This window comes from Chrysochloris asiatica, unplaced genomic scaffold, assembly GCF_000296735.1.
Source record: "Chrysochloris asiatica unplaced genomic scaffold, ChrAsi1.0 scaffold00009, whole genome shotgun sequence".
NCBI lineage: Eukaryota > Metazoa > Chordata > Mammalia > Afrosoricida > Chrysochloridae > Chrysochloris > Chrysochloris asiatica.
In genome coordinates, this window is record NW_006408527.1 from 24,521,490 (window position 1) to 24,531,351 (window position 9,862).

Genomic DNA, 9,862 nt, shown 5'->3' on the forward strand with positions numbered 1-9,862 from the left:
GTCAGCTTGAGGACTAAGGTGCGCCTGACCCAAGCCATGGTATTTTCAATAACCTCATATGCATGTGAAAGCTGGACAGTGAATAAGGAAGACCGTGGAAGAATTGATGCTTTTGAGTTATGTTGTTGGAGGAGAATATTGAAAGTGCCTTGGGCTTCCAAAAGAACCAATAGATTCATTTTGGAAGAAGTACAGCCAGAGTGCTCCTTGGAGGCCAAGATGGCCAAAGTTCGTCTCTCATACTTCGGACATATTGTCAGGAGGAACCAGTCTCTGGAGAAGCTTATTATGTTTGGTAAGGTGGATGGTCAGAGAGAAAGAAAAATGGATTGGCATAGTGGCAGCATCAATGAGCTCAAGCTTGGCAACAATAGTGAGATTGGTCCAGGATCGGGCAGTGTGTTGTTCTGTTGTGTGCATAGTGTCGCTATGAGTTGGTACTAACTCGATGGTACCTAAGAACAACAACATTGCTTCAAATCCTCTCCTTTGCCCTTTCATTGTATTATTCAGTTCTGAAATCTTTGTATTGATCTGCTGTATTTCTTATTGCAGAGTTTATATTGTTTCAAAACTTGCATTTTTTTTGTCTGTTTGTTTTTGTAGCATTTTCCTGAATTCTTCAGTACATTTTTTTTCTTTGTTCTCCTGTTTTCCTTGATCTTTCTGTCACTTTGTTGAAAGTACCAAAATAACATTCTTTTGAATTCTTTTTCAGTTACTTCTATTTTCTTTATTCCTTAGAAATGTTTTCTGCCTCTGCATCTTGGTTATTTGTTTGAGTCATTCTCTTGTGTGTGCTAAAATATTGTCTGTTGTCTCTGGGGCATTAGGGGGTTGTTGTATTTGTAAAAACAAGCAGTGCAGCTGTTGGATCCAGAGGGGAGAAATGTGTGGTAGACTCCTGCAATTCAAGGAACTCACCAGGTGGTTGTGTAAGCCATGTGACAGCAGAGTTCTTATCCCTACATGGAGTTCTCATTGTCCTTAGTATTAGTTACATCATGGCACTCAATCCAGAAGTTGGTCATGGGTGCCTTTGATGGAGCTGAGTTCAGTGTCTACAGGACTACAGGGAAGCTGGGGGCAGGGTGACTTGTTAAATGCTAGCATGGTGGTTCTGCTGGTTTTGTAGGACAAAAATCAAGCAAATCTCATTCCAGGAACAAAAGCAGTATACTAAAGTGGCACAACCAGCCCCCAACACACACTGCATGACTCCTAACCACGTGGGTCTGAACTCTGAGAGAGCAGGGTCTGCACTGGGTGTTGATGAGGGTAGGGGCTGGCCACACCTCTTGTCACCTGGAAAGCTTGGGGAAAAAGAAGAAATCACACCTTTCCTGTTGCCTGAGTCTGTCTGCTTTGCCAACCCTCTCTCCACTGCCAAAGCTGCTTACAAGATGGCTGAGCCACATCTGGCCAGCCATTCACCTCTCAAGCTCCCTCTCTTTCCCTGCTCAGCTTCTCCTCCCAGCAAGCACTCCATTCACCTCTCTAACCTTTCTTCTGAAGTTCAGGGCGCCAGAATTTTCATCTGTGTCAGTTTTCTCTCTTTGTAGCACATCTGCCTAACCCACCATCTTGCTGGAATTCTTCTTGGGTCTTCTTTCTTGGTAGTAGTAGGCCCCTCTTACACAATGATTTTTTAACCAGACATAACAGTGCTGTTATTCATATTATGTACTGATCTAAAATAGCAGTTAAAAAACCATTAAATCACAGAGATAACAAAAAAAAAACATTTTTAGAAGGAAGATTTATTGTTGTTATTATTAAATGCCATGGAGTCAGTTCTGACTCATAGTGACCCTACAAAGGGTTTCCTAGGAGTGGCTGCTGAGTTTGAACCACTGACCTTAGTTCAGATCAACCCTGCGGTTCAGTGCATTTTCCTGTAGTGCCACACCAGGACTCTGGAAGATTTATAGCTGGCAGCATAATTCCAATGGCTACAAAAATAAACCAGTGGCCACAGCCTGTGTGCATTACTGTAAAGTAGTTAGTGATACATAAAAGATGAATGAATCTGTATTCATTCTTAGAATATATTCAAATTCTTCAAAATAAACACCCACATTTACATATATAGAGTAAGAGTCATTACTTTTTAAATCACCCCTCTTGTAAGTATTTTTAGAGTCATGATAAATTATATATGTAACAAAACATTTGTCATTTCAACATTCTTCGCATGTCAGTTCAGTGACTTTAACTTAATGTTCATTATATTGTCCAATCATCACCCTTATACTTTCCTAAATTTTTCTGTCATCATTACATTTTTTAAAAAAACATGAATTTTGTCAGGGCGCTGTTTTTTTTGTTTTGTTTTTAGATTCCTACTTTATAATTTATCTCACCTATCTTCTCTTGTTGGAGTCCTGGTGTGGTGCTGTGGGTTAATGCACCAGACTTCAAAGCCATTTGAACTGCAAGGTTTGCTGTTCAAGCTCACCAGCTGCTCCTTGGAAACCCTACACAGGGTCGGAACTGACTCAATGGCACTTCACAACAACAACAATCTGCTATTGTTGGACATTGAGTCTGTTATCTTCTCTTTTTTTCTGATTTGAAAAATCCTAGACTTTCTGTTTACTATGTGACCATGAATCCTTTACTTAATTTTTTTTGTATCTTAATTTTTCTATCTGTAAAAACTGTTAATGTCCTTGTTAGGTGCTGTTGAGTTGGTGCCAACTCATGGCTACCTTATGTACGAGAGAATGAATACTCTCAGGTCCCGTGCCATCTCACAAACATTACTATGCTTGAATCCATTGATTGAATGGCCATGGCCATTAGAAGTCATGTGAATTAGAAGTCACACCCACGTAATGTTTTGTTTATTACTAGGGATTAATGAGTCTCCCTCCAGTTCTGATGTGACATTCCTCTTCACATGGTCCTGCTTCTCAGATTATTTGCTCAGCATACAGAATGAATAAGTACAATTCTGTACCTTTCTTGATTTTAAACCATGCAGTAGCTCCTGTTCTGTTCAAATGTCTGCCTGTTGGTATATGCATAAGTTCTACATGAGCACAGTGAAGTATTCTGGAATCTGTGTTCTTCACAATGTTATCCATATTTGTTATGATTCACACAGCTGAATGCCTTTGCATAATCAATAAAACACAGGTAAGTATCTTCCTGCTATTCTCTGCTTTTAGCCAAGATCCATCTGATATCAATAGTGATATCCCTTATTCCATATCCTCTTCTTAACTCAGCTCAAAATTTTGGCAGTTCCTTTTTGATGTACTTCTGCATCTGTTTTTAAATTATCTTCAACAAAATATACCTTGTGTGTGACTTCTAATTCACTTGACTACTAATGGCCATGGCCCTTCATAAATGAAGGTTTGGGTCACCCATCAGGCAAAGAACTAAGACAGCTGTGGTGCTCATTGAAAACAAAGGAAGTATGAGATGGGTATTGGAAGAAGGTAGTTCTAAATGCAAACTATGGCCAGTTGTAGAAATGAGGACTGTATATATATGCATCACTTTTTTGTTGTTGCTGTTCAGTTATAAAATAGAAGATGGAGTCCTGGTTCCTGGTGTGACACTATAGGATAAGCACTGGATTGCTAGCCACCACAAGGTTGGCAGTTCAAAGCCACCAGCCACTGCTTAGAAACTCTATACAGAGTCACTATGAGTCAGAACTGACTTGATGGGCAGGACTTAACAAAAACAACAAAAGTCTAAGATGTAAATGGGGTTAACGTGTGTGTGGCTGTGCACATTAGGCATAAGTATGGTTATATAATAGTCTTTATTGAGAGACTATAAATATGGTTTAAGGACATGTGTACAGATGTCAAGTTGACAAGAGGTGAATTTGATAGTTAAGGGTTTGTGTCAACTTGACTGGGCTAGATTCTCAGTGGTTTGGCAGGTAAGATGTAGTATTCCCCTATGATGAGATCTAATGTAATACGATCACTTTCATGATGAGATCTTTGGAGGTGTGGCTACTTCCAATATATTGGACATTTGAGCAAAGTTTGCTTGCTTTTGGCTGGGTCTGGGTCCTGCCTCTGGCTTTTGGACTTCCTTTATTAGAGTTAGAGAACAGTTAAATATTGATAAAAATTGATTTCAACAATCTTAAATTTATCTTAGTGTAGTGGTTATGAATCAGGCTGTTAACCTCAAGGGTCAGCAGTTTGAAATTGCCAGCGGTTCCACAGGAGAAAGATGAGACTTTCTGCTCCTGTAAAGATTTACAGCCTCGGAAAACCTATACAGAGTTGCTATGGGTTGGAACCAACTCAACAGCACTTAACAACAACAAATTTATCTTAAACCCACGCGTATTTTAATGAAATAAAAAACCACCCTCTGATGTCTACATGGGAAGGATTCTATGAGTTAACGTTTTGGTAAAGGCTGCTTTGTACACGTTATTTTGTTATCAAGTTGATACAGTGTAAAATGAAATATGGAATGTGGCTTGTAAAGGTGGGGCAGTGTATTTGTTAGGATTTCATTTTATGTGTGTCTGTGGGGGTGATTTTGCTAGCCTGACCTCAATATTTGAGAACTAGGAGAGATTAGCAAACCCCAGAAAGTATCTTCATGTACCTTGGATGATACATTGATTTTTTTCACCTAGAAATGCTGCTGTTTCATTTTCTACAGAAAATATCCATCCATTAATTGTTTGATTAGCAAAGGTTGATGAGATTTACCTAAGCTTAGAAGTAGAAAACAAAGGACAAACAACTTTGGGAAATGCTTCCATGTGCAAAATGACTTGCTAATTGCTGTGTAATTGATTCCAGTTCATGGTGACCCCATCTAATACAGAGTAGAACTGTTCCATGGGTATTCAAAGCTGTGACCTTTTGGAATCAGATGGCCAGGGCTGTCTTCACACCATCACCCTTAAATATTTGTGCCATCTAAGGAATCCAATGTGAAATTATTAGGAGATTAGAAATATTTCCATGAAGAATGGATTTCAAAGTAATTGGATAATAAAATAGGTATTCCCTGTTGCATCTTATTTGATGACATTAAGATCATCATAAGAAAGTTGCCCAATTTAGGGATCTTCAATACTTTATACTAAATCTTAAGCCTCTGTTAGAATACTGTGATTGTTCTAAAAGGTGTTTGGACAATTTAATTGCTTTAGTCCTATCGTCAATAAGAGGTACAAAGAAGCCATTGTGCTGACAACTTTTGAAGTTTTATGGAAACTGCTATTATGTTAACACTTTAAAATGCTTTATTAGATTATTTCAAATGGATTTCATCAAATGAGGTTTCTTAAAGCAATACAACTTTCAAAAATAGTTCTGAAGTATAGTCTAAACTTCTAGAGATATTTTGTTGAATCTTTAATAAGCTTGCAAATTTGAAAATGAATTCCATTTGTTATACCCAGAGACTCAACAGGATTTCAAAAGCTTATATTTGAATATTTAATGATGACTTTTTCCCTTCATGCAGCTTCAGTTACCTCACCTGTAAAAAAACTGATTGCAATTGTAAATCTGCCTTCTCAGATCTCTGTCATGAAGGATAGAGAAAAATTAATTTAAAGTTCCTTATGAGATATTTGAATTACTTTTCTACCTATAATATGAAAGTCATACTTTATAGCTTTAGGTAAGTTTTTCTTTATAGCTCTTAAAATCTACATTAACTATTTTACTCTTCTTAGTTTAGTTTGAAATCTATCTAGAGCTCCAAGTGTGTATGTGTATTAAGCATACTTAATGAACTATCTTAGAATGTTAAAAGTGTGTGTGTATGTGCATACAGTTGTGTATGTGTTGTTGTTGTTGTTAGGTGCCATTGAGTTGGTACCAACTCATAGTGACCTTATACATAGCAGAACGAAACACTGCCCAATCCTGGGCCAACCGTACTGTTGACACGCTTGAGTCCATTGACGCTGCCACTTGGCCAGTCCATCTTGTTGGAGGTCTTCCTCTTTTTTTTCTGACCCTCCACCTTACCAAATACTGATATCCTTCTCTAGCGACTGGTCCCTCCTGACAGTATGTTCCAAGTATGAGAGACGAAGTTTGGCCATCTTGGCCTCCAAGGAGCACTTTGGCCGCGCTTCTTCCAAAACAGATCTATTGGTTCTTCTGGCAGCCCATGGCACTTTCTCTTCCAACAACATAACTCAAAAGAATCAATTCTTCTGTGGTCTTCCTTATTTACTGTCCAGCTTTCACATGCATATGAGCTTATTGAAAATACAATGGCTTGGGTATCTTGTACTTCTTCCAAGACTGATTTGTTGGTTCTCTGGCAGTTCATGATTCAATATGTATTGCCCAGACCTAATTCAAATGTATAGATTCTTTTCAGGTCTTCTTGTCCAACTTTCACATGCATGTGAGGCAATTGAATATATGATGGCTCTGGCAAGTACATTTTAGTCCTCAAACTGACGTTTTTGCTCTTGAACATTTTAAAGAAGTCTTTTGTAGCAGATTTGCCCAATGCAGTATATCAATGATTTCTTGACTGCTGCTTCCATGAGTGTTGATTGTGGATGCAAGCAAAATGAAGCAACTTCAATCTTTTCTTTATTTATTATGATGTTATTTATTGGCCTGGTTGTGAGTATGTTTGTTTGTTTTCTTTTACACTGAGGTGCAATCCATACTGAAGACTATAGTCTTTACTGAGTTACTATGTGCATATTAAACATATAGGATGGCTGTGAGTTAGAACTGACTGGAAGGTACTTAACAAAAACAACAACAATGTATTATCATGGTTTAATATTTAATGTATTGGCTGCCTTGCAATCAGGAATGGTATGTGCCAGGATTGTATCCTTTCACCATACTTATTCAATCTGTATGCTGAGAAGCTGGACATTATGAAGATGAATGCAGCATTAGGATTGGTGGAAGGCTAATTAACAACCTTTGACTTACAGATAGTATAACCTTACTTGTTGAACGCAAAGAGGACTTGAAACACTTGCTGATGAAGATCAAAGAATACAGCCTTACGTATGGATTGCAACTTCATGTAAAGAAAACAAAAATCCTCTCAACTGGACCAATAAGCAACATCATGATAATTGGAGATTAGATTGAAGTTGTCGAGGATTTCATTTTACTTGGACCCACAATCAGTGGTCATGGAAGCACTGTTAAGAAGTCCAAATGACATTGCATTGAGAAAATCTCCTGCAAAAGACCTCTCTAAAGTATTACAAAGGCAAAGATGTTACTTTGAGGACTAAGATGCACCTGACTGACCTAAGCCATGGTATCTTCAATCGTCTCATATGCATATTGAAACTGTACCATGAATAAGGAAGACCAAAGAAGAACTGATATAATTGAATTGTGGTATGATGGACAAGTACTGAAAGTACCAAGAATTGCCAGAAGAACAAGCAAATGTATCTTGAAAGCAGTACAATCAAAATTCTCCTTAGAAGTGAGACTGGTGAGACTTTGTCTCATGCATTTTGAACATTTTATCAGGAGGGACCAATCCCTGAAAAATGACATCATTCTTGGTGAAGTAGAGGATCACCGAAAAAGAGGAAGACCCAAGGTGAGATGGACTCACACAGTGACTTCAACAACTGGTTCAAACACAATGATGGCGAGTATGGCATAGGACAGGACAGTGTTTTGTCTTGTTGCACGTCTCATGTTGCAATGAGTTGGAACCTACCCATCAGCACTTAACAACAACAATGTACTATCTTGGAATTTAAAATTTTTATCACTTGGAAATTGTTGTTGTTGTGAAGTACCATCAAGTCAGTTCAGACCCATAGCAGCCCTGTATAGGGTTTCCAAGGAGCAGCTGGTGAGCTTGAGCTGCCGACCTTGTGGTTCAAACTGACTTTGCCATCCAGGGCATTAACCAACCCACAGCTCCACACCAGTGCTTGGAAATTAGCTAGTGTTTAATTTTTATCATTGCATTTCTATTTTTAATTTTGTGGTGAAAACCTCACCTAATATTGCTCAGGAGTCCTGGTGTGGCACTGTGGGCTAATGCGTCACAACTGCAAAGTTGTTTGAACCCCAAGGTCTGTGGTTCAAGTTCACCAGCTGCTCCTTGGAAACCCTATACAGGGTCATATGGGTCAGAATCGACTCGATGGCACTTAACAATAACAACAATATTGCTCAGAGTGATGTGTTGATTTTTCTGTTTTAATTTCATTTACTCTAAGAGAGGCTCTGGAAGGACATAGCAACATTGGCTGACAAATCTTAAGAACAACTGTCAGCTTTTAGAAGCAATATTTTGTGTTCTCACAAGAAAAGATTATCTTTTGAAGCTTCCACAGGCTTTGGGTCCTATGTTGAGATTTTTCTCAAGAATTATCCATAGCAATTCTGTATATTTCAAAAAATTAAGGCAGGCATTTTAAAAAAGATAATCGTTTTCTTCCCTTTACACTTAAAATGACTCCCACTTTTGTGTCTTAAGAATTTTTAAAAATCTTCATTAAAAACACACCTCACATTAATGTTGAGTACTTTATATCAAGAGGTATCTCAAACATGCTTTACAAACAATTTAGATGATTGGGATTCTAAATAGAAGCAGAAAATCACATTTTTATTGGTATCTTTCTACATTTTCAAGAAAAATCCATGCATATTTTAGATGTTCTAGTGACCATTTAAAAAAGGGAACAAGAAAGAAATGAATTTCTAAGTATGGTCAAATCAACCTGCTTCATATATCTAGGAGTACAAGAATATCTCTTTAAACACTGCTATTTCTAATTTTTGTACATAATTTTGTGTATCTCAACCTTAAAATCACATAACTAACATTCCAATAATTAGAACTTTTTAAGTTATAGGAAATGGTTATCTATTGGTGTAGAAGATTTTAATATCAAATGATATGCAATATATATGATTTTAGTTTTTTCATTTCCTTACATTCTACCTATATAACAAACTAACCAAGTTTCCAAGCCACATCAAGTGACTTTTTCTTCTCACATTTCAAATGAAATGTTGGTAACATAAAAACTAGGAAATTTGTCAAAAATGACAATTTACAAGAGGGTTACACATATCATCAGCAAGTTTTTTTCCCAAAGGAATTAAATGTCACAAGTTTATATTTTTCTTGTTTGTGATCCCAAAACAGTCAGCATTTTCATTTCATCCACTCTGTTCTTATGTATTTGGAAAGCATCTCCCACAAGAGCACTGTTCACCATACCAGTTGAAAGAACCCAATTTGGCACTGCATTTTGGGCAAAGAAGCTGTCCATCTATCACTCCCAAGAGAATGGATTCTATCCACTGTACAGGTTCAATGACGTAGGATGTACACTGAGCCTGACTCCCTGTTGTAACTATGAAAGACAGTGTCATTTTCTTGTGAGCAAAAGCTATAGGACCACTTCCTACATTATGATCCAAAATGCTAGAACTTCGAAATAAGGATCACCAGCACTTTCTACATTTAGAGAGAGCCTCAACTTTCAACTCTTGTGAAACGGTGGTTGGGTCAACAGCAAAGAGTTCCTGAGGTAAATTCTGCAATTCTGGATACTTTCCTGTAACCATTTGAAAACAATAGTGCTTATCAATTGGACTAGAGGTATCCACTTCCCATCCCATTGCTTGGTATAATTTCAGCTGTCACTTAAACCCCTCATTCATCCTGTATATCAACACCTGGCCAATGAAGGCCATGCACTTTGTAAAAAATGACTGAGCAGGTGGGTCTCGGGTTTGTCCAGCACTGACACCAAGAAGCACTGAGGATCTTCGACCTCAGCCCCTGTTTTTTTTTTTTTTTTTTTTATATTTTATTGTGAATTATGTGATACTTTACATGGGAGAACATTGGTTTTACATTCATTCTATTGTATATCGTC

At 37.7% G+C, this 9,862-nt stretch overlaps 1 pseudogene; it reads right to left on the reverse strand.

The window, feature by feature from the left end:
• Positions 1-9,091: 9,091 nt before the first annotated feature.
• Positions 9,092-9,677, reverse strand: LOC102819433 (annotated as a pseudogene).
• Between the last annotated feature and the right edge of the window lie 185 nt (positions 9,678-9,862).